The 26,156-nt window shown below is 42.0% G+C and overlaps 1 protein-coding gene across 2 annotated transcripts in view; it reads left to right on the top strand.

The window, feature by feature from the left end:
* The window catches only part of LOC138300146 (zinc finger protein 551-like), a 194,964-nt gene that overhangs the window by 17,424 nt on the left and 151,384 nt on the right, over positions 1–26,156 (top strand). The window lies entirely within an intron of this gene.

The raw sequence follows: 26,156 nt of genomic DNA, 5'->3' as shown, positions 1-26,156 counted from the left end.
TTGAAGCTCACCTTCTGGAAAGGACGGCCCACCCTGGCTCTTGGGCTTAGCAGGGATGGGGCGGGGCGGGGCTGTGCGCTCAGAGATCCCATGGCGGAGGGGATCTGGAATCCTTCCTGGAGGTGAGCTGATGATGTGCTGGAGCGTGGTCTGTGTCTGACTGGGACGCGCGGTTTCTGTCTTCCTCTGCTGGAGACACAGAGTGGAGGGTTTCTCCCTTTGTGGAGCACCTGTGGGCTCCGCCCGCTGGGCCACGCCCCGTCCACCCTCGAGGTAGGTGGGGGAGTTCCCGCCTTTTTACCAGGATGATGGATGGACGACTAAGTATTTTTTACCCATGTTTCTAATTATGTATTGTATGTGCAGATGTGTGTGTATAGTCGTGTGTGTGTGTGTGTATAAATATATATATATATATGTGTATATGTTGTTTCTGTGCCTGGCATGTTTCTATGAATTTCTGCTCTCTTTTTATCACACTTATCTACTCATCGCTCTTATGTCATGTCTCTATCAAACTATCCTCCATTCTCACTCGGACTCATCCCAAATCCCTTCGACCACTTCCATCTCCTAAATATCTCTGCCTAAGCTCATCCCTCCACCCCCACATCTAACTCACCAAACCTCACTCTACCTCTGTGACCTCCCACACAACCCTACTAAATTCTCCTGCATTCATCTCACCCTGCTACTATGCTCTCCCTAACCCTTCCACATCCTCTTTCCCCCCGCCCCCCTTTTATTCATCTCAAGCCTTTGGATTGAGCAAATGAAGGATAAACTCCCAATTAACACTTCTGGATTTCTTTCCTCCTCCACCCCTCCATTACTCCAGTCAATCTAACTAACAAACTCTCATATCCGCAACTCAAATTAACTCATAATAATACTAAAACTGTACTCCTTATTAAATTATACTAATCCATCACTAATTCTTTGGGTACCGGAGTAGCGTGCTACTCATCGAAAAGCGCTTCGGCGCCTCGTCAGGGGTAGTAAGCGCTATATAAATACGATTACAATACAATACGATTACAATACAATACAAAGCTTGCTACTTTGTAAAGTTAAAATAGCGAATGCCTCTGTTGTGCTCCTCATATGTAAAGGGTATTTTGTGTCCTCTGGTTGTTATTCAGTATCACAGCTAGTATGCTCTGTAATGTGTTTTATGAAAACGGCAATTCTGAAACCCAGCAAAAGGCTGAGGACAACAAAAACTAGGGGCCACGCAAAAGCAGCCATTTACATTGTTAAAAGTGCTTAACTGGCATCAGGAAGATTAATAACTAATAATATCTTGGGCATGTTAAATAAATAATTCAGATGGTAAAATAAACTTCTTCTAATATCCAGTGTCCTTTATAACACAGGAAGACATTAGCAAAACACTCATAGAATTCAAAAATATTCTCCGATATACTTGTCAAGTAAAATGTAATGCATATAGACGTCTATGCTAACAGCATTGCTCTGTGCTGGCAGGACACCTTGTTTTCGAACCCTAGATTTTTCGACAACAAAAACATTGCTAGAGGACACATTTATCCAGCTTGCTGGAAGCAGCCTAAGACTACAACTCCCAGAATGCATACTGTCGTCAAACAAAAGCTGGACACTGGATCCATGTATACCCCCATGTATGAAACCGTTTAGCAACCAGAAAAGAAATCCTAAAATTAGAAAGTTGTAATGTTAACACAGCGTGGATTTCTATATAAATTATTTTTTCACAGCTCAAAACATTTCTCTATGTCGCGAACGAACCATATGGGTACATTGTTTCAATAGGTTTGTAAAAAATGTAAACATTGCATGTTTTCTAGAGGTGTACTCTACTTGGTTGTACCCTAAAGAGGTGTCAGCTTGGCTGCTTTGTGTTTGTTCCCTTTGTGCTAATGAAATATTGAAACCCTGAGGTCCACTAAAAGTGTCAGGACTGGATACAAAATTGGATGAATGATAGTAACTGATAGGGTAGCTAAGCGAGTAAAGGCCCCTGCTGAGGATGTAGGTACCCTGGTCTGCACCAGAGGATGTCGTGAAAAGCTGAAATGGTTTTAGCATCTAAATCTGTCCTAAAGAGCAAAGTTGATTATTTGCTGTTTTTGTGCTGATGTGGAAACAGGGGCAGGGCTCTTCTGAGAGTGCACACAGCCATGGGTTCAGTGTTTCCATTCTGTTCAATGTAATGCTGCTTTTGTTATAGTACGTGTAGGACTACAAGTCCCATAATGCAAAGGGAGATTGAGTGGATGAGCTCCCAATGCCATTGTGTGATCTGCGGCCAACCTGTTGGGGAGCTGAGGGTTGTGGTTTCCTACATGCTGCTGCCCCTTTCTGATGTATGTATCTGAATGTAAGGAGATACGTGAAGCATCTCATGCATGTTACATTTCCCATAGGATGTGCATTCACCCAGTTTGCAGCAGTTGGACTCTGCTGATGGCTGCCACCCTGGATGAGGAGAAGAAACATGTTTCATCTTTCCATTCCCCTAAATCTGTCTGAACAGTAAAGTCGATTCTTTCCTGTTTGTGTGCAGTGCTTCCTTAAAGAAGCTGATGTGCAAACAGAGGCAGAGCTTGTCCAAGAAATCCTGAGAACGGGGAGGGTGTTGTGCGATAGTGTGTCCGAAAAAGAGAGATTGTGAAAGATGAGCTGTGAGGAAAGGCAGGCAGGGTGGCAAAGTTAACGCAGGAAAAATATGTGAAAAACGGATCAGAGAAGAAAAGAGCAGAGGAAGTGAAAGTGTGAAGGAGAGCTGAGAAAGGGAGAGAAGAAGGCAGAGTACAGACTCTGGAGTGAAGGATACAGACAGGAGTGAGAGTGAGATGGACTGGGATCCTGGGTAAAAAGTGCAGAAAAGCTGCATATTTGCTGATTGAAACTCCGAGTATGCAGCACTGATGTTTGAGCAGGGGCGGCTTGGAGGACTTAGCCCTTACCATCTGTACATCCTGAGTCCTCTAAGAGCACGCCGATCTCTGGGAAACCCCTCAGCACACTGGTTTTGCCAATAACAAACAAACACTATAGTCAGTCCCTGCTTGTGCCCCGGGGGCACTGTAAAGTGCATGCTCGATCGAAGCTAAGGAATGCACAAAGAAAAACATTTGGTACATTTACGAACAGCTTTAAAAGGATGGATCATTGTAATGTTTGCATTACGCGACTGTATAACACTAGCTATAATCCTGCTCCTAAAAAACGAACACCGTGCTGATTCGCAAGATCAATCATACACATATTTTAAGTCAAAGTTGAGAGCATGGAAAATCATTTAGGGGCAAGCCATCTTGAAAAAATTAAAACTTACACAACTCGCATAAAGACATGGGTCGTGTTTTACTGTGACCTTTAAAAAATGTGCACGTGAAACGGAATTATGTTGATACAAAATAAAAAGAGCAAGGGGAGAGCAAGCTGGGGAAAAGCCCCCCTCTGTTTTTATTATGTTTGCAGAGGGAGCTGGTGGGGAGGAGGGACTGAACAAGCACCCACAGTGTAGAGAAACAGGCAAATGCTAAAAAAAAAAAAGTCCCTTATAGAGAGATAAACAGGACATAGCATAATTATACAGTACTTGGTGCTGCTCCCAAAGAGAAAAAGGCAGGACAAAGAGGCAGAACTGACCACTAGCAAGCAAGGATTTTTAAAGGACACTGCAACTAACAAATCAAAAAGCTTTGAACCACAGTGTAAGTATACTAAAAGTATGCAACACGTCGAACGCCAACGCTCGACCTAAAAAGGAAAGCCAAATATCAGATAACAGACAATCTTGATCCTCTAAACAATTCCCAACATCTTCAAGTAAAAATGAATTTAGAGAGGACTCCTCTTCGGCAGGTGATAGGTTAACCAGTTCAGTCAGAAAGAAGGCGAGGGAGCACTTCTGTTCTGGTGCTTCAGCCAGTGGTCCAGCCAAAGCGGCAGTATCCCATGAAATGCCAGGCGTAATAGCATCTTGCGCCACTTGATCCACAAATGGCGACTCATAGGAAGCTTCTCGTACCAATCGCAGTCTCAGTGTGCATGTCTGGTGATGAGCCCTCATCGAGAACAACAACAGACCTGCATCCAAAGAAGCTATGCGCTGCATAGCAAGACTTCCTGTGCATGTTTGAATTGGCACCATTGGCAGCGAAAGACGGGCTGCACACAGTTCAAGTCCGGTCTGAATGACAGAGACCAGTTGGACTCAAGTTCTTGCAGGTGTGGCGCTCCAAAATACTGCATCATGTGTTCATGACATAGTTGAGCTGGTGGAAGCGCCATGAGTCATTCTTGTTGTGGTGAGGCAGCCATTGTGAAGATAAAATAGCCACAGCAATATACCACCAATCAAAGCCACAGTCACAGGGAACACCCCACTCCCCCCCTCCCCCCCAAAAAAACCACTTGAAAATATGGAGTGTATGACTGAAGATATAATGCCATATAGTTGGGAAGGTGCTGATAAACCCTGAACCGACTGCTTTAAAGAAGTGTACAATCTCTCCCTGGGATGTTCGCAGCATTAAATATGCAACCAATCAATTCACCAAAATGTTTCAGACATTTTTTGTATAATAGGGACTGTATCGCTGCAGATGACCTTGCACTTAAAGAACATAGGTCTCGCGGGCGGAAGTCAGCGCCACATGTTTTTGGAACAGAAGACCTTTCAGCCTGCTCAGCTTGTCAAAATTTACATTTGAAGTTGTGATGTCAAGCCACATTTCTGCAACTTCTAACTCTCTCATGGGGGGAGGGAAGCATATTGCAGCAACTATTCACAATTTGAAGATCAAAGCGACATAAGCAATTCTGGCTTGCATTTCACAACAGTTCTCCCCATTCAGGAGGACATAGATGCCGTTTGATAGCACCTGGAAAGCTGGGCGAATGAAAGGGACAGGGACACCTGATAAGGAGGGTCCACACAAATAAGGTTGTTTATTATATCTTTATTAGACAGCATCCACCATGAGTGCACCAACTGCTTCCTCTCTTCTTCCTTCCCACTCTTACCGCCCCTTTCAGAATCCTCCCGACATCTACCTTCTAATCTCTGACACCAATAGGCAAATGATGCCAGAGAACTAAACCAAGTCCACAACACATCTTCCCCTCCTATGGAAATAACAAAATAACTTTTACTTAACTTATGTTACAATTACATTATAAAAAACAAATTTAAAGAAAGAATATAAGAAAAGAAGAAAAAATACAAATCGTACATGAATAATAATAAACCCCATTGGCAGGATGTAAAACATGGGCTAATGCAAAACTAAAGATTCAAAAGATAAATTGTAATTGGCCAAAGTATAATCACACATTATATTGCTATCACAGATTCCTTAACGTATAAAATTCTCTAGATACTTGGGAACTACTTTTTTCTTACACTCCTCCTAGTCTTTTCTGCAGGACCAGATCCACAAATATTTTCGTCTTTGTACATTCTCTCGTTGAGTGACGATCCTTTATCCACATATTTGGCTAAACGTGACATGCTCCACACATCACCTCCTTCCATAACAACAACATTCCTTCTCACTTGCACAATCTTCTTCGGTCCCATAAATTTAGATGGCCCCTTTTGTGACCAAAAAGGTTTCTTTACATACACCATATCACCTACACGCCACAACCTTTGATGAGCATTATGTTTGTCATCAAATGCTTCCTTATATTTCGCTTGATTTGCAATAATTCTATGTCGGATAGAACCCCCATCAACTGGCGATTCCCTACACTCCTTACCAGTCAACCACAAAGGATTTAGGTTAGAACCTGCCAACCTACCTCTTAGAATTCTAAAAGGGGACATATCTGTAACAGTATTTGGAGCTTTCCTGTGAGCCCATAATTTCTCCCTGAGAACAGTTTTTAAAGGAAGTTTATTGTCAATAGCAGCCTGCGCACTAGCTCTCACTAACTGGTTCATTTTTTCAACCAATCCATTAGCTTGGGAAGAATATAATGCAGTGCGAAAATGAGAGATAGCTAAATTGTTGAGAAAATTCTTCATTTCTAATGAAGTGAATTGTACACCATTATCAGTGACTATCACCTTCGGAATACCTTCACATGCAAAAACATCAGTTAAAAAGTCTATGACAACTTTAGTGGTGATATAACTCAGACAACTAGCAGTGACCCACTTGGAAGTATAATCAACTAGCACAATAACAAATCTTTCATTGTAAGGTAGAGTTTCAAACGGTCCCACAAGATCCAATCCTAGTTTGCACCAAGGTTCATCAGGAACTGGAACAGGGGATAAGGGAGCAGTCCTTATACTTTTGGATTTATCATTCCCGGCACATTGCACACAATTGTTTACAATCGTCTCAACCTGTCTATCTAGACCAGGCCACTAGTAGCATTCTCTGACACTAGCTTTAGTTAAGTTCCTACCTAAATGTCCCTCATGAGCTAAATTGTCCAATCTCTCATACAACCCAGCTGGTGGAACCAATCTATCACGCCTGTACAAATCATTTTCAACAATACTTAACTCATCTTTGACATTCCAAAATGCCTTAGTACCTTCTGAACAGTTGCCTAAATTAGGCCAGCCTTCCACAACATAATCAGAAACCAACTTGCGAAGAGTGTCTCTTTCACATTCTGACATCCATCCTCCTTATCAATAGCTGATTCTTTGACCCACAAAATTGGAATCTGATCATCTGAAGTTTGATCTGCCAAAGGAATCTAGAAAGAAAATCAGCCTGAATATTTTCCTTCCCAGGTAGATGTTCAATATGAAAATTATATTCCATCAAATCCTCTACCCAATGTTTGATACGCAGAGTTGTGTTTTCTATATTACGGCATGAAAACTTCTGCACCAACGGCCTGTGATCACTTCTAAGTACAAATGGCAACCCCCACAGGTAGTACTTAAAATGATTAATAGACCAATTGCATGCCAAAGCCTCACGCTCAATTACTGAATAACGTACTTCTGCTTCTCTAAATTCAAATAATATTCTGCCAAACCAAGGAATGATCGCACTTGATCTTTGTCAGAAGGAGTAGGTATTGATATGATTGATTTAGCTAATGCCACTTTCGGTTTAATACCATTGCCTGAGATGGTGTGTCCCAAGTAAGAAACTGTGCCAACTTTAAATTTGCCCTTTTCCTTCTTCAAGGTTAACCCTTTTTCTTTCAATCTCTTCAGAACTGCTCTGAGAGCAATATCATGTTTCTCTTCATCTTCACTATAGATTAACATATCGTCTTGAAAGAACAAGATTGAATCCAAACCCTTAAGCACTTCTTTCATTACCCTTTGGAAGCACGCAGCAGCCGATGCTAGACCAAAAGGCATTCTAATAAATCTGAAAGCTCCCAATGGTGAAAGGAAAAATGTTAGGTGTCTCAAGTCTTCGTGAAGTAAAATTTGATGGTAAGCCGCCGACAAATCCAGCACACTAAATACTTTGGCTTGTGAAAGCATAGTTAGGGTCTCATTAATATTTGGTAAAGGTTGGTGATCCACCCATATACACTGGTTGAGACCTCTCAAGTCCACACACATCCTTATTTTAGATCCATTATCCTTGGGAACTAAACAATGGGAGCCAACCATTCTGAGCTTCAATTCTCTCTATGACTCCCAAACTCAACAACCTATTAAGCTCATCCTGCAATGGAGTCAACATCAAATGAGGTACTTTCCTCACTTTATGCACTACTGGTTTAGCAGAAGATTTCAAAATGATCTTATGTTTAAAATCTCTTTGATGTCTCCAACCCAACAAATTGTCTCCTCGTTTGGCCACATACATTTTTCCTACTGTTTCTCGCCCTTTAAATTTGATTGTCATCAAGGAATAACCAAATAAATAATTCTTCTGTCCACCATAACCTATGGGGTCAATGTCAGGTGGTGATAGTTCAATGTTGTCGCTACCAACAATTGCTTCCCAGTTCTTATCACCTATTAAGATGAAAGGAGATCCTGAGTCTGCAAGGACAGGAACAATTTTCCCACCAATTTCAACATCACATTTTGGCATAACTAGTTTAGTGCCACTACTTGTAGAGGAACTTTGATTATCAGGACACTCCACATTCAAAAGTATCTGCTGACTTGACGATGCCTCATCCACCATGTTTATCCTCTGACTCTTGCAAACCTTTGCTAAATGTCCCTTCTTCCCACAGTTCACATTTCTGGCAAAACATCTCAGATTATTTGCTAAATGTCCAGGGCTGCCACATTTGTAACATCTAAATTTGGGCTCTTTGGGCATTTCATTGCCCCCTTTAAGATGGCTTGTCGCAATTTTTTGTATAATGTTCCTTTCTTGTAAACCTTCTTGAGTTGAAATTCTAGCTACTGCTGGATTGAATGAGGGATCAGCTGCCGGTGCAGAATAAACAAGACAGTTTGAAGTAGTGTCTTTTTAATTTCTTTAACCCAAGAAGTAGCATGCTCCATACTTTCTACAATAGTAATGGCTTCATTCAAAGAAGGATTTTTTGCTAGTAATTTTTCTTGCACTCTTGGATTATTGGTACATCTTACAAGTTGATCTCTAATAAGAGATTCAGTTAAATCAGCAAATTCACAAGTCTGCTCTAATGTTGTAAGAGATGCAATGTAATTTCCCACTCTTTCATCTCTAGCTTGTGCTCTCATGAAGAATTTATGCCTTTCCATAACTATATTTATTCGAGTACCAAAGTGTTTTTTTTAACATCATGACTGACATGTCATATTCATCTCTAGGATCACCATCCACAGTGCCAACAGGTATTGGGTCAAGACTGTCATAGATATTCCTCCCTTCAATACCCAGATTATGTAAAAGGATTCCTTTTTTCCTTGAATGCCAATCAAATAAGACTCAAAAAGATTAATACATTTTTTCCAAGGTAGAACGGGTTCACCACATTCAGACAGAAATTGTGGTGGTTGAGATAAATTGAGAGTAGCAATTTCAGTCATGCTGTAGAAGTAAGTTCCCCAAAAAAATATAACACAGTAAAATACTTAAAGTTCTTGAAATCAGAGATAGCTATAGTGTGTGTATATTGTTCCCTTCCCTCCCTTTTTAAATAGGAACAACCATTCCAGGAAAAGGGTATACACAATCAGGAAGTGAAAGAGAAAAAAAACAATATGATTTTGTGCCACCGAAAAGGTCGGTTGGCGGTCTAGTCACAGTATCAACGAAAATACACGAGATCTGACATTCATGTCAGTCTCACGATACATCCAAGTGAACGCTTGCTGTTGCCAGTCCTTGGAACATGCGCCAGGTTCGAGCGTGTAATTGTGCTGCTGCTGCCAACCTTTGAAATGCGCACTAGGCTTGAGCGCAACTGCAAAATACTTTTTATTTTTTTATTTTTTTTAAATCAGTATGACTTGCGCACTTGTTTCACCAAACCTCATCGGAGTTGCGGCACGGCACAACTTGCGCACTCGTTCAGCAAACCTCACCGGAGTTGCGGCACGTCACCATTCTCACGCCGCTCCACAAAGGTCACAGGACGGCACCTTCCAGGTCGCCGCACTCCACCAAAAACAGCCGCTTTGTCAGCCCCCAGGTCGCTGTATGCCATCGGAACAACTGCAGCACAGTACAGCACTTCTCCGTCACTGCTCCGCACTCCACTGAAATCGTCCGTCAGTCCACCACATGCTAGGCTCGTTGAACCGGTGGTTGCTGTAGTCCTTCGTCGCCACTGATAAGATGGGTCCACACAAATAAGGTTGTTTATTATATCTTTATTAGACAGCATCCACCATGAGTGCACCAACTGCTTCCTCTCTTCTTCCTTCCCACTCTAACCGTCCCTTTCAGAATCCTCCCAACATCTACCTTCTAATCTCTGACATCATTAGGCAAATGATGCCAGAGAACTAAACCAAGTCCACAACAACACCCTTCTTATAACATGCTAGCATTGCATGCTCCTTGCAAAGGTAGCTGTTTACAACTCATCAAATGGCTTACAGTAGTTTTGCATTTGCTGCTGCTAAGAAAGACTTCATTCATTCAATTGAAACATTTTTACTTGAATGGCAGTTCCTACACCTCATGGAAGTAACTTTGTCCTAATTTTTCAAATCTGCCTACAGGAACATGCTTTAAACACAATCTAAGAAAAGAGCAGCCAGGGCACTCCAAACAAATGAGTCCAAAGTCGGGTGACTTAGTATGAAACGTTAAATCCTCAGTGATCGGTAGTTGAATCATAATTCAAAGATGTTTAAGTCCACATCTGAAAAAGTATATAGCAGGTTACACTAACAGTCTGACTCCTCAGAATGAACAGGCATAGATGAGAAACAAAACAGCCAACACGTGTTTCGTCCTCTCGGACTTTTTCAAGGCTCTAGAGAAATTTTAGAAAAGAGTAGCTGACGCTGTTCAGTTTGAAATCCACATGATGAAATTAACTAAAAATTTTTTTTAGAATCCAAAGTAGTAGAACCGCGTTCCTTCCAAATCAAGGCCAGGTATTCCTTACGCGTAACGACTTCAAAGTCCAAAAAGCATGCCCCCAAGTATGGGACATACAAACAAAAGGGAGGTCTAAGTAGACCCTGCCTGTGCCTCCCCGTGAAGTCCGGGAAGCAAATGAAGACGTCGTATGTACTAGCCCCGCAGCGCCTGATAACGCTACCGTGTTACCAATGCCAGAGAACTAAACCAAGTCCACAACAACACCCTTCTTATAACATGCTAGCATTGCATGATCCTTGCAAAGGTAGCTGTTTACAACTCATCAAATGGCTTACAGTAGTTTTGCATTTGCTGCTGCTAAGAAAGACTTCATTCATTCAATTGAAACATTTTTACTTGAATGGCAGTTCCTACACCTCATGGAAGTAACTTTGTCCTAATTTTTCAAATCTGCCTACAGGAACATGCTTTAAACACAAGTTAAATTGTAGTGTTGGAATGGGCAAATTGATAACCCCGTGTATTAACCAAACCGCAGATGGTATTTCCACCACAGTGAAAGGCAACTTTTCTAACATCTAGATGTTTAACATTACATAAGGAGTTTCTTTCTTAGCCATCACTTGCTGTTGCAGCATTAAATTAAATGCTGCAAACAGGTCACATGAGATGGCATGCTACCAGGGTACACAACCACTTTTCAGAACCTGTAACATCCAACCTAACTGCATAATGGGCCTAAGTTAAATCTGTCCATGTTGCTAAAAAGACATATCAGTTTGCATTATGTCTATTGCAGAAGAAACCTCATTATTTAAGGTGTAAATGTGATTGAACAAAGTGTTCATACCATTACCTATAACGGCTAGAGCTATTTGGATATTTTCCTGGTCTATTTGCCGTAAGCGGGCTGCAGCTTCCATTTATGATGTCCAAATTTTATTATAAATTGCATACAGAACGTTTTTTTTTTTTTTTTTTCCGTTTATGGGGTATTAACAAAAATCTTGTAAATCGGTGTTTTCGGATAGGAGACTAACATGTTCTTGGACAGCTGCTACTGTAGATGTTTTCAATCATAATTGACATAATTTCCCCATGCTGTAAGTGGTAATAATACCGGAGTGTTCACGAGACATGTAACGAGGGTCAGGTCTACTTGTTTTAAAACCCCTGTGGAATTTACAAAACATGAGTGACAACCATTTGTGTCCTTTGGCCACAATGACCACCCGTTTGGACCTGAAAATGTTGTGTTAAATGTTCCATTCTGGACACACTCATTGAGCTGTTCTTCAGAGACGTCTAAAATCTTTTGCCATTTATCAAATTTTGATGGTGACAGGATATTTGCCGCATTCATTTCCTTAACTTTTGCTAAGCCTAAACAACTTCTCTGTTACTCTATTTCATTAAAAAATATAATAAGTAATGGAATGAAGCATGCTCTAATCAAAGCTTCCTACACCTGTATTTGCCAATTTCTACTTCCCCACACACTTTTTAGGTCTATTGAGTTGAACCAGTGGTCTTAGTCTTCAATAGCCAACAGGAAAACAAATGAATCTGAATAAATCAATTTGGTGTCAATTAATATGATACTCTATAAATTCGTAGGAGGCAATTTAAAATAAGATGACTCAGCTTTTTTAACATTATGCCCAGTAAAATATGCAAACTTTTCCAAATACGTTTTAGAGCTCCCCATTGGTGGAGTTGGAGAGATTTCCCATTGTCTATAATTAAAAACAGTTCTTGGGGCACTAGCTCTATGTATAAAGTGATGTCCGTAATAATGGTGACAGAACATTTCACCATAGTTGGCAGTTGTTTGTTAAATGTCTTCACTTTCAAATACAGTATAATATTCAAGCTCAGAAATCATAGAATCAACTGTTTTCACATCCCAGTCATCAGCAACAACCCCTGGTGTTATTACATCATTCATCAAAACTTATCATCTTATTTGAATCACTGCTGTGGGCCTGTAAATAATAAAAGTTACTTTATCACAAAAAATCCCATCAGGAATCGGAATAGCTGAAATGTTCACTAGGGACAATTCTCTTCGGACCTTATAAGAAGACAGGTAAGGTTTTAATACCTCTTCCACCAGAACATTTAGGAAGATAGTGACTATGTATCAGTAAAAAGAAAACAATGGCAAAACCAGTCAAGAGAATGAAGACAAGCAAAGTTAGCCATATCTACAGATAATTCCATGGACGAATCAAATAGTTATTTTTAAGCCAATTGACTATTTTACGTGAAATTGATAAAGATGCAGAAGAAGATGCTGAAGAGTTTGAAAAAGAGCTGTTGATGTTGTCACAATATCCAGAAGCAGTTTGTGCAAATACTGGAGCCAATGCTGTTGAAGGAGAGCTGACTGATGTATTTCTGGGTGGTTTATGGCAAACGATTCCATCTGTTTGTGTAAAATTTAAGAAAAATAACTTGGAACTGTGGAAATTTCTTGTTGATGGTGTTGAGACAGTTTCTAATGAGAGATCATTTTCTACCCTCCCCAGGCTCGGGGAAGTCTCATCAATGTGACCAGATGGTGTAATTTGACATTGTCAATGGATACAAAGCTGTTTTCTCTGGAACCAGAGAATGGTGGTAGAATGACAGTTCTGGTACCGTGTATTCCCAGGACTCGAACCGCTGCTCTATATGATGGGCCAATTTTTTCTTTACAGCAATCTTTTCGTGCACTAGATCCCCCAACCTTTGAAATCCAGCCTGTTGCTGTTTTTGGTGTGTCCCTCATTCCCAAAGCGGTGGTACATGCAAATTAATTTTCATCACTGAACTTTTGTAATTTATTCATTGACATTCATTTATGTCAAAGGGTGTGTCTGCTACCACAGCATGAGGGCCATCAAGATCTGGGACAGACATAGGTATCCTAAAAAGTATCTCATATGGGGGATGTCCTCTCAGGGACCTTCTAAGCAGTGCTCTCTGGGCTCCATACAGGTGTTTAAGCCAACTACAACCATTACCTAATACTCTTGCTTTTAAGGACTGCTTTAAGTCACTCTTTTTCCGCTCCACTACCAAATTTCCCTTGGGATCATAGGGTGATATGAAATGAAGTTGGACCCCCATCAAAGCCATGGTGTCCCTGAATGCCTTTGAGAGAAAGGCAGGGCCCCGGTCCGAATGGAACGCCACAACTGCATGTGTACCGATGAAGACTTGCAAGTCTTTAATAACAGTTTGAGCATCAGCTTATCATTGTGGCCATACCAATAGGAATCTTGAGCAAGAATTAATGGCAACTAAAATAGTTTTGTATGCACCATCAGGTTTTAGGGGATCGCAATGGTTCAGGTACACACACTGTAAAGGTTTGTTGGAAATTAGGAGGGGCGTCTGCGGTGGGCGTTTTGGGTGGATCCTTTTATTTGTTGCCAGATGTCACAGCAAAGGACATATTGTCTGGTCTGTTTGTATAGACCCGGCCACCAATAGCATTTTTGCAACAGAGAAATGGTAGCCACCACACCTGCATGGGCAGATGCAACACCCTCATGTGCTGCTTTAATTAATTCTTGTCTTTGGTCTTGGTTGGGGACCACTCAATCCCCACCTCTGGTATGCTGTCAAAAGCAATATTTCGGGCACTTAGATGGTAGGAATATTTAGTGGGATACGCCTTTTGGTAAGGGCTTGCTGTCAGCTAAATCTTTCACAGCAGCCAGAGTTTTATCCTGTTCTGTTTTATCCTTATCTCGTCTTGGAAGGACTAACTGCTACAACAGAAGCTGTAGCAACCGCCATCTTTGCTGCTTCATCAGCCAAAGTATTTCCAACAACGTTTATTTCTACACGCTGGTGGCCCATGGTGTGTACAACATGGGTATTTGTTAGTGTCTAATTTAGATGTGCTACTTACCTCCAAAGGAGACAGTGTTTAATGGTGTTCCCTTTTGAGTCTCTGAATCCATTCTGTTGTCAGTAATTTAGGTATTCATTGAAGCGCTGGACACAATAGTATGAATCACACACTATGAATGTTCTTAAGTCAGGATCCGTATGTTCAATGCCATCAGGAGAGCCTTAGGCTCAGCCAGTTGTGCAGTGCAGTCCACTAGGTACTGTGTGTATGTGTTCTGAGGGTGGAACTGGCCATCCTTCATTACACCACTGACAGCTGTGCAAGCAGCAGAGTACTGCTGTTTTGTGCCCACTGCTGGTTGTGCTGAACCTTTGGTTTAATTGATCATCTGCTATTGGTCAAGTGGCAAAATGTTAGCAGGCATTCCGTATTCTAGTTCATATCGGAGAAACTCTTGTGCCAGTAATTTAGGGTAAAAAATATAGTCAACATCAGTGGCTGTCAGAGAGGTGGCCCATTGTATCCGGTGTGGATGTAATGCTTTTGCGTTTGGAATGCTGGCTTTGGTAGCAGCTTCAAGAGCTGGTATCGGGGATCACAACCACAGTACGTTTCCCTTGGGCCAAAGGTCTCTCTTTAATGAGAGCCATCTGAACATCAGTTACAATCTTTTTAGTGGGAGCAAAGCGTTGTTCAGCCATGGAATATGTGTGATTTGTATGCTATTGCGGCGGAATCACCTTTGTTGATTGTTACATAGATAAACCCGATGGCACCAGCAGTTACCCTGATGACCAAATTTGTTTTATTGTCCCGTGTGTGTAAATGTTTTGCCTCCAGCATGCCTTGCTGTAAAACTCTGAGTATGTGTGTATGTTCCATTGTCCAGAATTTACTCGTGAAATCTGGATATATAAGATCGTACAGTGGTTTTCTGCGATGTGCATAACCTGGAATATAAGTTCTGCCTAAATTTATAAAGCCCAATAATGATTGCAGCTTTTTTTATTGTGTTTGGTGGTTGTACTTGCAAACACTTTTCTAAGAAATGCTAATCCTTCATCTTATAACTCATGTCCCAAGAACAGGACACAGAGGAAGGCAATTTTTGTTTTCTTGAAATTGAATTTGTATTTGTAGCCAAATTCTGCAAAACCCACCACTATACTGTCCACCTTTCTTAATGTGTTGGACCAAATCATTGTCCGTAAAGTAAATATCATCGACAGAGGACAATGCCTCATGGTCAGTGTTGTGCAATATAGAAGTTACACATGCTGAAAACAGTCAGGACTGTTCTCATACCCTTGTGGGAGTCGTGAAAATTTCCTCTGCAAGCCTGATGCGCTGAAGGCTGTCAGATCCCTGGTTTCAGGCGCTATATTTTGGCAGAAGAACCCATTGGAAATATCCAGGGTCATTTGTACTTTTTGCACACTAAATTGTTGACAAGTGCTTTGAGCATTTTGTATTGCAAATGTGCGTGTGTGGCTGTTCAAATGTCTGTAATCTAAGACTATTCTGTATGAATGTTCTAGTTTCGCTACAGGAAATAAAGTGTTGTTCATATGGGATATACCGGGTTCTATCACACCCTGATACTCAAGATGTGTTAGTATTTCTCTCACACATGCTTTAGCTTCATGTTTAATTGGATATTGTGGTTGTGGTAATGGAGTAGACCTTACCTGTATTACATGATAAAGGGAATCCCTATCCCAACCTACATAGTTGTGATACATCACAGGAGCTTGTGCCACAGCCCAATCTGGTGTGTGAGCTTCTCCTAATTCCAAAGGAACAAGAGGTGAGAAAGAAGGCATAATAACTTCTTCCCTGAACAGAATATTGCGGGCAAATTCTGGTGGCCAATCCTTTTCTGCCTATGGGATGTCATAGCACAATGTAAATTTTTCCTAGAATATTACTTTAATTGTGCTCTCATTGTCTCTTTCAAGTTGCAATTTCAGTTTGTTAACTCTGTCGGGGGGGTGCCCGTGTCCTGTTCTTCATTAAAGCTCTCAACATGCGTGGCATTTCAGGCCGAAATAACTGCCAGTCTTTCAGTTTAAACTGTGATTTCTGTTGGGGATGTTTCTCTTCTTTCTTATGGAAGGTTCAGCCGAGCGTTGTGAGTTTTTTCTTGGTTTAATGTACTCTTTTAGTTGTTCGGAATGCCCACCTCCTTTGCTGCATTTATCCGGTGAGTCCTGAAAGGAGCTAGATTGGCGTGTATTAATACATTGGTATCTAGCAGGAGTGTTATAGTTTCTCTATTTCTAAGATTACAGTGCTTTTCAGAGGTCTCCAGATGTGGAGATTCTTTTCTTTGTTTAACATTATCTTTATTTTGTTTTTGTTGTGTTTTTTTTAGAACCCTCAGCTGCTTGCTTGGTAGAATCCTTATTGGATTTACCCTGTAGTTGGGGTTTACCAGGTCTGGTCTCCAGATTCTACTGACCTATATTACTATAGGTCTCAGCGATAATCTTTGGCAGCTCACGTTCTTGGTCCTGTACAGAAACATCCCGGAGCCGTTGGCGTACTGCCAGAGCAACTGCCTCTCCTTTAAGGTTGCTTAAATTATTGAGAACACTGGCAAAATTGCCTATTAATTGTACCCCCAAATCCAGAGCCGCAACAGCCCCGTACTCATCTTTAATTTGTTTCAGTACTTCTGTTAAATTCACAAGTGTAGGTACCATGCACAGTAGTATAGAGAGCAGCAAATACTGTCCCCCATTTTGTTCAGTTGCCTATTGAGGGAACCATCTCAAATGGCAAGCACATTGTGAGAATTCTGTGTTTATTTTGGGATCCCATATGGGGAAACACTGCTTCCAAAGTAGGGCGCTATCATGCTAGTTCTGGTGTTCTTGATAGGAAAGAGGTATTTCTAAATATACATGTGGTCTATATTGTGCTGGTGATTTGCTGAATTGTAATGATGAGATGAATGTGTGTTCCGATCTGTGGCTGGAAAGGTGACCGTGAGTAAAAAGATTCTGTTCTGTAAGCTATGTGTGCCTCACCCACAAAGGTTACTTATCCACCCTCCTTTTGAGGCCCTGGTGCAATAAGTGCGTTGTGAGGGGGAGTCTCTTATTAGCTGAAATTGCGACCCTATTGCGATCTGCCATAATAACAAATGTAATACCTTGTTCAGAGTCAGAAACACCAAGTGGGGAGAATTATTTTTAAAAAGTTCAAGCTTAAACAACCTGAAAGTAGGTAGTACCTAGTTCGCTGAGGAGGATGTCCATAATAGCAGAGATTTCTCCATACACGGTAATTAGGGTGTCTATACACGTAGTGAGACAGAGATACTTGGGAGATCTATAAAATTAGTGCCTAACCAATGTTGGTGACGCCATGTGGTGAGACTTTCACCATACCAACTAGGCTACTAAGTTTTGGGCGGCAGCACCACAGAGTATGGGAAACTGAGTCCGATCCCAAACCGTGTGGCAGCTGTTGGCCTAACCCTTTCAACTAGCTAGCAGCTCACAGATACGTCACAGATACCATAGGTAAAAGTGATTTGTGGCAGCCCATCGCATGCCACTTTTAGACTCCTCGAGGAAGTCGTGGTGAAAACAGATCATACCCCGTTCTCTCTCTTACTTAAGTCTCAAACATGTAACGACAGGCAGAAGCATATCTTGGTTCAATAGCATTTATTGAAGCAAATGCATTCTATGTAAAAAGGCGTGATTTCGACATGAGAGCAAGTAGCAGTGATAGCATAAATCTGCCCATCTGGTCCCGGGATTGTAGCATGAGCCCTATACCTGTGTTGTAGGTAAAGAAGAGGTTGGTTAGTCTGCTGGAAATCCTTTGTTGCGGCATAAGAGGAAGCACCAAGTTTCTGCTGAAACTGCAAAGGTGATACTAAGGTAGCGTGATGTTTTATAATAAACATTGTGTTATTCTAGGAACTGCCCTGATGTGATAACACATCCCTTTCTGTGTAAGGAGACACTGTCCTGTTTGAGTTGGCAATATCCGGGAACGTATCATATATAGCCTTGATCCAAGCACCCAGTAAAATGTTGTGCAAAGCAATGAATAACAAAGTACTGCAGAGAAGGACAAAAGATAAGAATAATAAAACATCACAATTAAAATGATGCCTGGCTAATAAAAGGAATAAAATGGCAAGTGACTCGTTGTGCGTTACAGGCCTCAGATCTAAGCTAAATTAGGCAAAAATAAGTGTGAGTATGTGCCTAACTACTAACCTAACGACAACTCCTTCCAGATCGGTTGTATATAGGTAAAACAAGGTTGGGGTGATAGCACAGCCTTGCTTAAGGCCTCTGTTGGTACATTTTCCCTGTGACATGTGATTGTGTTATTTCAATCCATACCCAAGTGACAGTGTATAATGCCGTTATCGCTGCCAACAGCTGCTTGGGTACACCACAGTTAGCGAGTTTTTTCCAAAGTATGCTGCAGTTAATTCCCTCAAAAGCTACACTGTAGTCTATAATGCAAGCTTATGGCGGGAGGCGAGTTTTCAATGCCATAGCGTTCAAATAGGAGAGTGCATGTAAACAGGTGAGAGCAATCACATTATCCATAGTAGAGGAGCTAGCTCTGAAACTGATCTGATACATTGCTATGATATTGTCCGTTATCCAGGTTTCAAGCTGGTGTAGAAGCACTTCTTACGACATCCAGCAGGGAAATTAGCCTGTCGTTTTTGGGTCAGGTAACATTCCCCTTTTTGTGAATTAGATGCGGGATCAAACCTTTCCATGAATCCAGAATTGAAGACAGGTAGAGGCATTAATTAAATAAAGTTGTCATGTGAGGGGCCCAGAAGGCCTGGTCTTATTAAAGGTGCTCCCTGGTAAAACATTTGGCCATGGGCCCCGTCTCCGTATGCTCTTCAGAATGCTTTGTGTGGTCTCTTCAATCGCCATCATTGGCCTATGGTCCAGGCCTTCTGGTGCGTTGAGCAACCAGGTATTTGTTGAGAGTGTTTACAGTATTTGGATCCACGTATAGTTTTTCCACGTGCATCTCTCATTTGGTGGCCGATACAGCGCTCTCCTTGATAGAAGTCGTAAGGCTGTATTAATATTAATACCCGTCAGGATGAAGGTAATTCTTAAGTGGTAAAGAAATGCATCCTGATTCAAAATGTCCAGCACAAATATGTGTGTCTTTCTGTATGTCCCAGTCATGGACTTAACGTTTTAGCACTTGTTTTTTAACTCATGTTCTGAAGACGGAATTGAAACAAAGGCTTGAGGGGGCTAAGTATCGGCTGGAGGCTGTGCACAAAGCGCACTGATACCTTGGAGTTATTATTTTTTTTTTTTACAATATCACAAACTATGTAAAAAAGCACATAAAATAAAAAAAAACGCTAATACAGAAGAGGGGCGCAGTATCTCCAAGTGTGTGGAGCATTGCGCAGCAATTTACAAATGAAAATGTCATCAGCTAAGCGCAGAATCGTGTCGGCTTAAGCATGGTTGTCTCACCATGCCTAAAGCCCAACAATCCACAATCATGAAACAAGGCAAACCTAAACATGAAAGTGGGCACACTGACTCCAACAGCACACACTACCTCCTCGGAAGAAAAAACAATAAAACATGAAAAGTGTGGCATCAATGAAGCAGGCGCAGTGCTGATAAAACAAAAATTGGAAATCCAAAAATAACTACAATCCAAAAAATGGGCTGAGGCAAACAAAAAAAAAAAGTAGCTATGGCCTGAAGTACCCACAGTGTAACAGGAGCAACAAAGAAATGATAAAAGCAAGAGATAAAGAACCAAAGTAGAAATATACCGTAGTTAGTTCCTGCCACCTGGGAGGATCGAAAGAGAAGGAGGGACAAAGAAACAGGACTGACTACTAGCAAGCAAAGATTTCTAAAGGACGCTGACATAGAGAAACGAAAATCAATGGCAAGCAATGGGCAGAGTTGAGCTCCACAACAGGTCGCTAAGCTGTGTAGGTGCGACCTAAAAAGTGTGACTTTTTTTTTTTTCTATGTAGCTATTTTTGCGTTTTCTTTTCTTTTTTCTTTTTGCAGATGGCAAAATTACTAGATCCCATAGGGACGGCTTAATGGGAAATTTGTGATATCCCCACCTATATAATTCTGTCACATATAGGCCTCTAAAAGCTAAGAACTGGCACCGATAATTGATTAGGGCAGTTGATTTTATTTTGTTATTTCACGAAAGTTTGTTGATTGTGATGTTAGTATACGTTTTATTGCATACATGAGTTTTACTTCACTTTCTTGTAACACACATGAGAAACAGAGTCCGGATTGCTAGTATTTTGTCATATGCATGCATATTTCTCACAACATATTCTCATGGGCAAGAAGGGATAAGTCCTTCCATCTTCACAAGTGTTTTCAATCTTGGAAACCCATTATAAATACTAGATATTTTTGTAATGAGCAGAGAGGAGCACCTTAGTGCAAATAGAGAACTAGGAAGGATTACAGTGTTTTTTAATCAAGCAAATCTTCTTAGCCTATGCAAGCTTTATTAGCTCTGTCAATTTGTTGTTGTTGTTGTTGAGGGCATATTGTACAGCAGAGGCGCTGCTGCTGTGCAGCATGACTGAAAGTGAAAAAATGGGCTAGCAGCGCTAGCAGCGTCATAGAGCCTTTTCTTCTTTACTTTCAACCATGCTGCTATACAACATAGCTAAACACATTTGCAAAGCCAAATAGCTCTTGAACATGCAAAAGCTATCCGGCTTTGTAAGTGTGTTTTTTTTTTTTTTGCTTGTGGTGGGATAGTTGGGGCAAGCAACAACGCAGCAGGGCACCACAGCTTAAATAAAATAAAGTTCAAAATGATTAAGTTAGGAAAAAAACTATATGATGCACCTGCAGATGCCTGTGGCATAGCGTTTTTTTAACTTTATGGTTAGAAAATCAAAATGTGAATATCTGTTTTTTATAACTTTATAGTTAAAAAATGTAGTCCGTGAAAAACAGTGAAGGCTCTGCATGGTTTTTATTATGTTTTAATATGAAGTTTTATATTGTTCCTGTGGGTTTTTTGTAAATATTGTGTATGTCCTGCAGCTTTTATAGCTAGCCGAGACCTAAAAAGGACAGTAAAAGAGACGCACACATAAGCAACACGTCCAACAAATCGGACCCTTGCCCCCTAAAATCACCCAGCAACTTGAAGGCCATGGGGTGGCAGATGTAACTCAGAGGCCAACTCAAGACTGAGGCAGCCTGGAAGCCAATCCTAGGTGCCCATACCCATCACAAGTGTTAATTTGAGCAAGTGCACGCATGGCTTTATCTTCTACGTGGGGGCAAATGATCGGACACAATACATGAAGTGCTGCCAGCTACAACACAACTGCAGTATGTATTTGTTTTAGCAAACAAGGCAAGATGTGCATTTTCGTTGTCCCACTAAGCGAACCTTCTGTTGCTGTTCGCCAAGAAAAAATTAAAAGAAATTCATGAGAGCACTTAAAAGCTTTTGAGTGTTGAGTTAATAGACACGTGTTCTAATCACAATGTTCCTACTCTGCCACACGTCATGAAGTACACATTTTTGTGATGGAACCTTCTAGAATCTGCAGAAATCCACAAAATTCCTACCACCTAGCATTGCCACATCTATACCGATAAAAATAAATGTAGGGAAAATGTGATTTTTTAAATATTTATTTTTAGCTAAATTTGAGGTTTGGTGAGGATTCTGGGTAAGAAAACACTGGGTGATCCACGCACGTGATGCCTTCCTGGACTCCCTTGGGTGTCTAGTTTTCAGAATTGTTGGGTTTTGGTAGGTTTCCCGAGATGGCTACTGGGCACAGGATCAAAAATGCAGGTGCAAAAACAGGTAGTTTTGTAATTGATACTTTTGATGTGTCTACGTAGTGTTTTGGGGCATTTCCTGTCGCTGGGAATGCTGGGTGGAAGGAAATTTGTGGCTCCTCTCAGATTCCAGAAATTTCTATCAGCGAAATGTGAGGAAAAAGTGTATTTTTTTTGACAAATTTTGAGGTTTGCAAAGGATTCTGGGTGACAGAACCTGGTGAGAGCGCCACAAGTTACCCCATCTTTGGTTCCCCTAGGTGTCTAGTTTTCAAAAAGGGACAAGTTTGATAGATTTTCCTAGGTGCCGGCTGCGCTAGAGACCAAAATCCACAGCTAGACACTTTCCAAAAAACACATCAGTTTTCAATGTAATAATTGATGTGTCCACTTTGTGTTTTGTGGTGTTTACTTTTGTGGGCACTAGGCCTACCAACATAAGTGAGGTACCATTTTTATCGGGAGACTTCAGGGAATGCTGGGTGGAAGGAAATTTGTGTCTCCTCTTAGATTCCAGAACATTGTGTCACCGAAATATGAGGCAAAAGTGTGTTTTTTTTTTTCTTCAAATTTCAAGGTTTGCAAAGGATTCTGGGTAACAGAACCTGGTGAGAGCTTCACAAGTCACCCCATTCTGAATTCCCCTAGATGTCTAGTTTAAACAAATGTATAGATTTGCTAGGTTTCCCTAAGTGCCGGCTGAGCTAGAAGCCAAATCCACAGCTAGGCACTGTTAGAAATGAGGTTCTCTAGTTGGCAGAAGTATACTCCCTTGTCTAAGTAGGGACCACAATCCTGGTCAGGGTAAGTAACACACAATCTAAATTATCCTGTGCCTACCCTCTGGTAGCTTGGCACTGAGCAGGCAGGCTTAACTTAGAAGGCAATGTGTAAAGTATTTGTGCAATAAATCATGCAATAACACAGTGAAAACACCAAAATACACAACACAGATTTAGAAAAATATAAGATATTTATCTGAGTTAATTAAGGTCAAAAGGATCAAGATTTGATGAGTACAAGTTGAAATATCACTCTTGCAATGATAAGAAGAGTCTTAAGTCTTCAAAAAGCAACAGTTGTCTATTTTGTGCACAATGTACCGGGTATGCGTCAAAATTACATGCACGAAGTCTGCAGAGGAGGAGATGCGTGGAAAAAGGAAGGTGTGCGTCGGATATCCTGATGCGTACAGACGATGTATTGATTCTTCCCATGCTGCAAGGGCTTTGCGTCAATTTCCGGCGTGCAATCTTGGACCCTTACTGCGATGCGGGGTCTTTTGACGCCTAGGGACGATGTGTGGAAATTCTGGGCGTGCTGGATGAAGTAACAGGTACTGCGTCATTCCAGTGTGGCGATGCTTCAGAGTTTCGCACGGCAGATGCTGTGTTGATTCCTCGTGCAGGAAGTCAGGCTGCATCTTTCCGGCTCAGGGATGCGTCGATCCGGTATGGCTGTGCGTTGAAGTTCCGGTCCCAATGCTGTCACTGCGTCGATCTCCAGTAGGGGAGTCGGGCTGAGTCATTCTACTTCGATGATGTAATGGTTCTTTCACCGCTGGACAGGCTGTGCATTGATTCCGGCAGGCTGTGCGTCAATTTTTGCCGCACAAGGAGTTTCCTTGAAGAATAGACGCCTTTTTGGCCCTGAGACTTCAGGAACAGGAGGCAGGCTCAATCCAAGCCCTTGGAGGGCACTTCTCAGCAGAGGCCAGCAAGGCAGCAGGGTAACAGCAAGGCAGCAGTCCTTTACAGCAAAGCAGTCCAGGTGAGTCCTTTGGGCAGCCAGGCAGCTCCTCTTGGCACTTTGCAGGATCTGGTTCAGAGTGTCTGTCCCAGGAAGTGTCTGAGTTGGTGGGGTCCGGGACCCAGGTTATATACCCAAAAGTTCCTTTGAAATGGGGGAGACTTCAAGGAGTGGTTTTGAAGTGCACAAGGTCCCGTTCCAGTACAGGGCTGTCTGCCAGGGTCCCAGTAGGGGGTTTGGCAGTCCATTGTGTTGGGGCAGGCCAGTAGCCTTTGAAATGTGAGTGTCAGGCCCCTCCACCGTTCCAGCCCAGGAAGACCCATTCAGTATACAGATGAATGCAGATGTGACGAAGTATCCTGTGTTTGTGGTTGTCTGGGTGAAATGCAAAGAGAGCTGTCAACCAGCCCATCCCAGACGTGGATTGGAGACAGGCTGTAAGGCACAAATGGATTTTAAGTGCAGAGAAATGCTCACTTCCTAAAAGTGGCATTTCTAAAATAGTAATATAAAATCCACCCTCACCAGTAAGCAAGAGTTTGTATTACCATTCTGTCCCTACTAAATATGACCTGTTACCTCTTTCTGATCAGAATCTACCACTCAAACAGTATATGAGGGTAGCCCTAATGTTAGCCTATGAAAGGAGCAGGCCTCACAGCAGTGGAAACAAATTTAGGGGTTTTCCACTACAGGACATATAAAACACACATGTGCATGTCATGCCTTTTACCTACATAGCACCCTGCCCTATGGGTCACTTAGGGCCTACCTTAGAGGTGATTTATATGTAGAAAAAGGGGAGTTTAAGGCTTGGCAAGTACTTTTAAATGCCAGGTCAAAGTGGCAGTAAGACTGCACACAATGGCCTTGCAATGGCAGGCCTGAGATATGGTTAAGGGGCTACCTATGTGGGTGGCACAACCAGTGCAACAGGCCAACTAGTAGCATTCAATCTAAAGGCCCTGGGCACATGCAGTGCACTTTACTAGGCACTTACAGGTAGATCAAATATACTAGTTGGGTAGGAACCAATGTTACCATGTTTTAAGTAAGAGAGCATACGCACCTTAGCACTGGTTAGAAGTGGTAAAGTGCACAGAGTCTTAAAACCAGCAAAAACAGTGTCAGAAAAGTGGAGGGAGGTGGGCAAAAAGTTGGGGGATGACCACCCTAAGGCTGTCACCTGAAAGTATGGAGAGCTACCCAACCACTTGGGAGCGCTCATCGCTAAGGCGGAAGTATCTGGAGAGACCATGAGCAATGGCGTGGTCATTCTCCGGGCGATGCCCCACCATAAAGTCCTTCCACTGTAGGGAAATAGACCAACTCAGGAGTTTAGAATTTTCCCCCCTCATCTGCATGAGCCATCTGAGGGCCTGTGGTCTGTCTGAACACGGAAGTGAGTTTCAAACAGGTATGGCCTCAGCTTCTTCAGTGCCCAGACCACAGCAGATGCTTCTTTTCCAATAGCACTCCACCTCTGTTTCCATGGTAATAGTCCTCAGCTAATAAAGTCTACCGGTTGGTCTAGGCCCTCCTCATTCAGCTATGCTAGGACCGCCCCTATGCCATGCTCTGAAGCGTCAGTCTGCACAAGTAATTCTTTGGAGTAGTCAGGGGCCTTGAGCACAGGTGCTGTGCACATGGCTTCCTTCAGGGTATCAAAGGCTTTCTGAGATGCCTCTGCCCAATTCACCAACATAGCTTGCTTTTTAGATGCAAGTTCTGTTACAGGGGCCACCATGGTGCCATAGCCCTTAACAAATCTGCGGTAGTATCTGGTGAGACCAAAGAAGGCCCTCACCTCTGTGTGGGTTCTAGGTGGTTTCCAAGCCTTGATTGTTTCAATCTTGGCCTTGAGGGGCTGCACCTTGCCACCACCTACTAGGTGTCCCAAATACACCACAGATCGGTGCCCAATCTGGCACTTATTGGCCTTGATGGCCAGGCCTGCCTGTTGCAGGGCCTGAAGCACCTCCTTGAGATGAAGCAGACGTTCCTCCCAGCTGGAACTGTAGGCAGCCATGTCATCTACATAGGCTGCGCAGAACGCATCCTTGCCAGCTAGGAACTCATGTTTTGCTTCAATGCTGACTGTGCTGAAAAACACACAGACTGAAAAGAATCTCTGGAATGCACCCCTTAGTCTAGAGAATACATTCATTAAATCACTTTGCAAGGCTCGTAAAGGAAGGTCAGTACAACAGAAAGTGCACATTTAAAATGTGTACAACAATGAAATGAAAAAATGTAAAAAAATCTTCAGTCTGTAAACAGCAAATATATATGCAAAGACCTGTG

The sequence above is a fragment of the Pleurodeles waltl genome, chromosome 6 (assembly GCF_031143425.1).
Source record: "Pleurodeles waltl isolate 20211129_DDA chromosome 6, aPleWal1.hap1.20221129, whole genome shotgun sequence".
NCBI classification, from domain to species: Eukaryota; Metazoa; Chordata; class Amphibia; order Caudata; family Salamandridae; genus Pleurodeles; species Pleurodeles waltl.
This window is presented reverse-complemented; position numbering and strand designations above follow the sequence as displayed.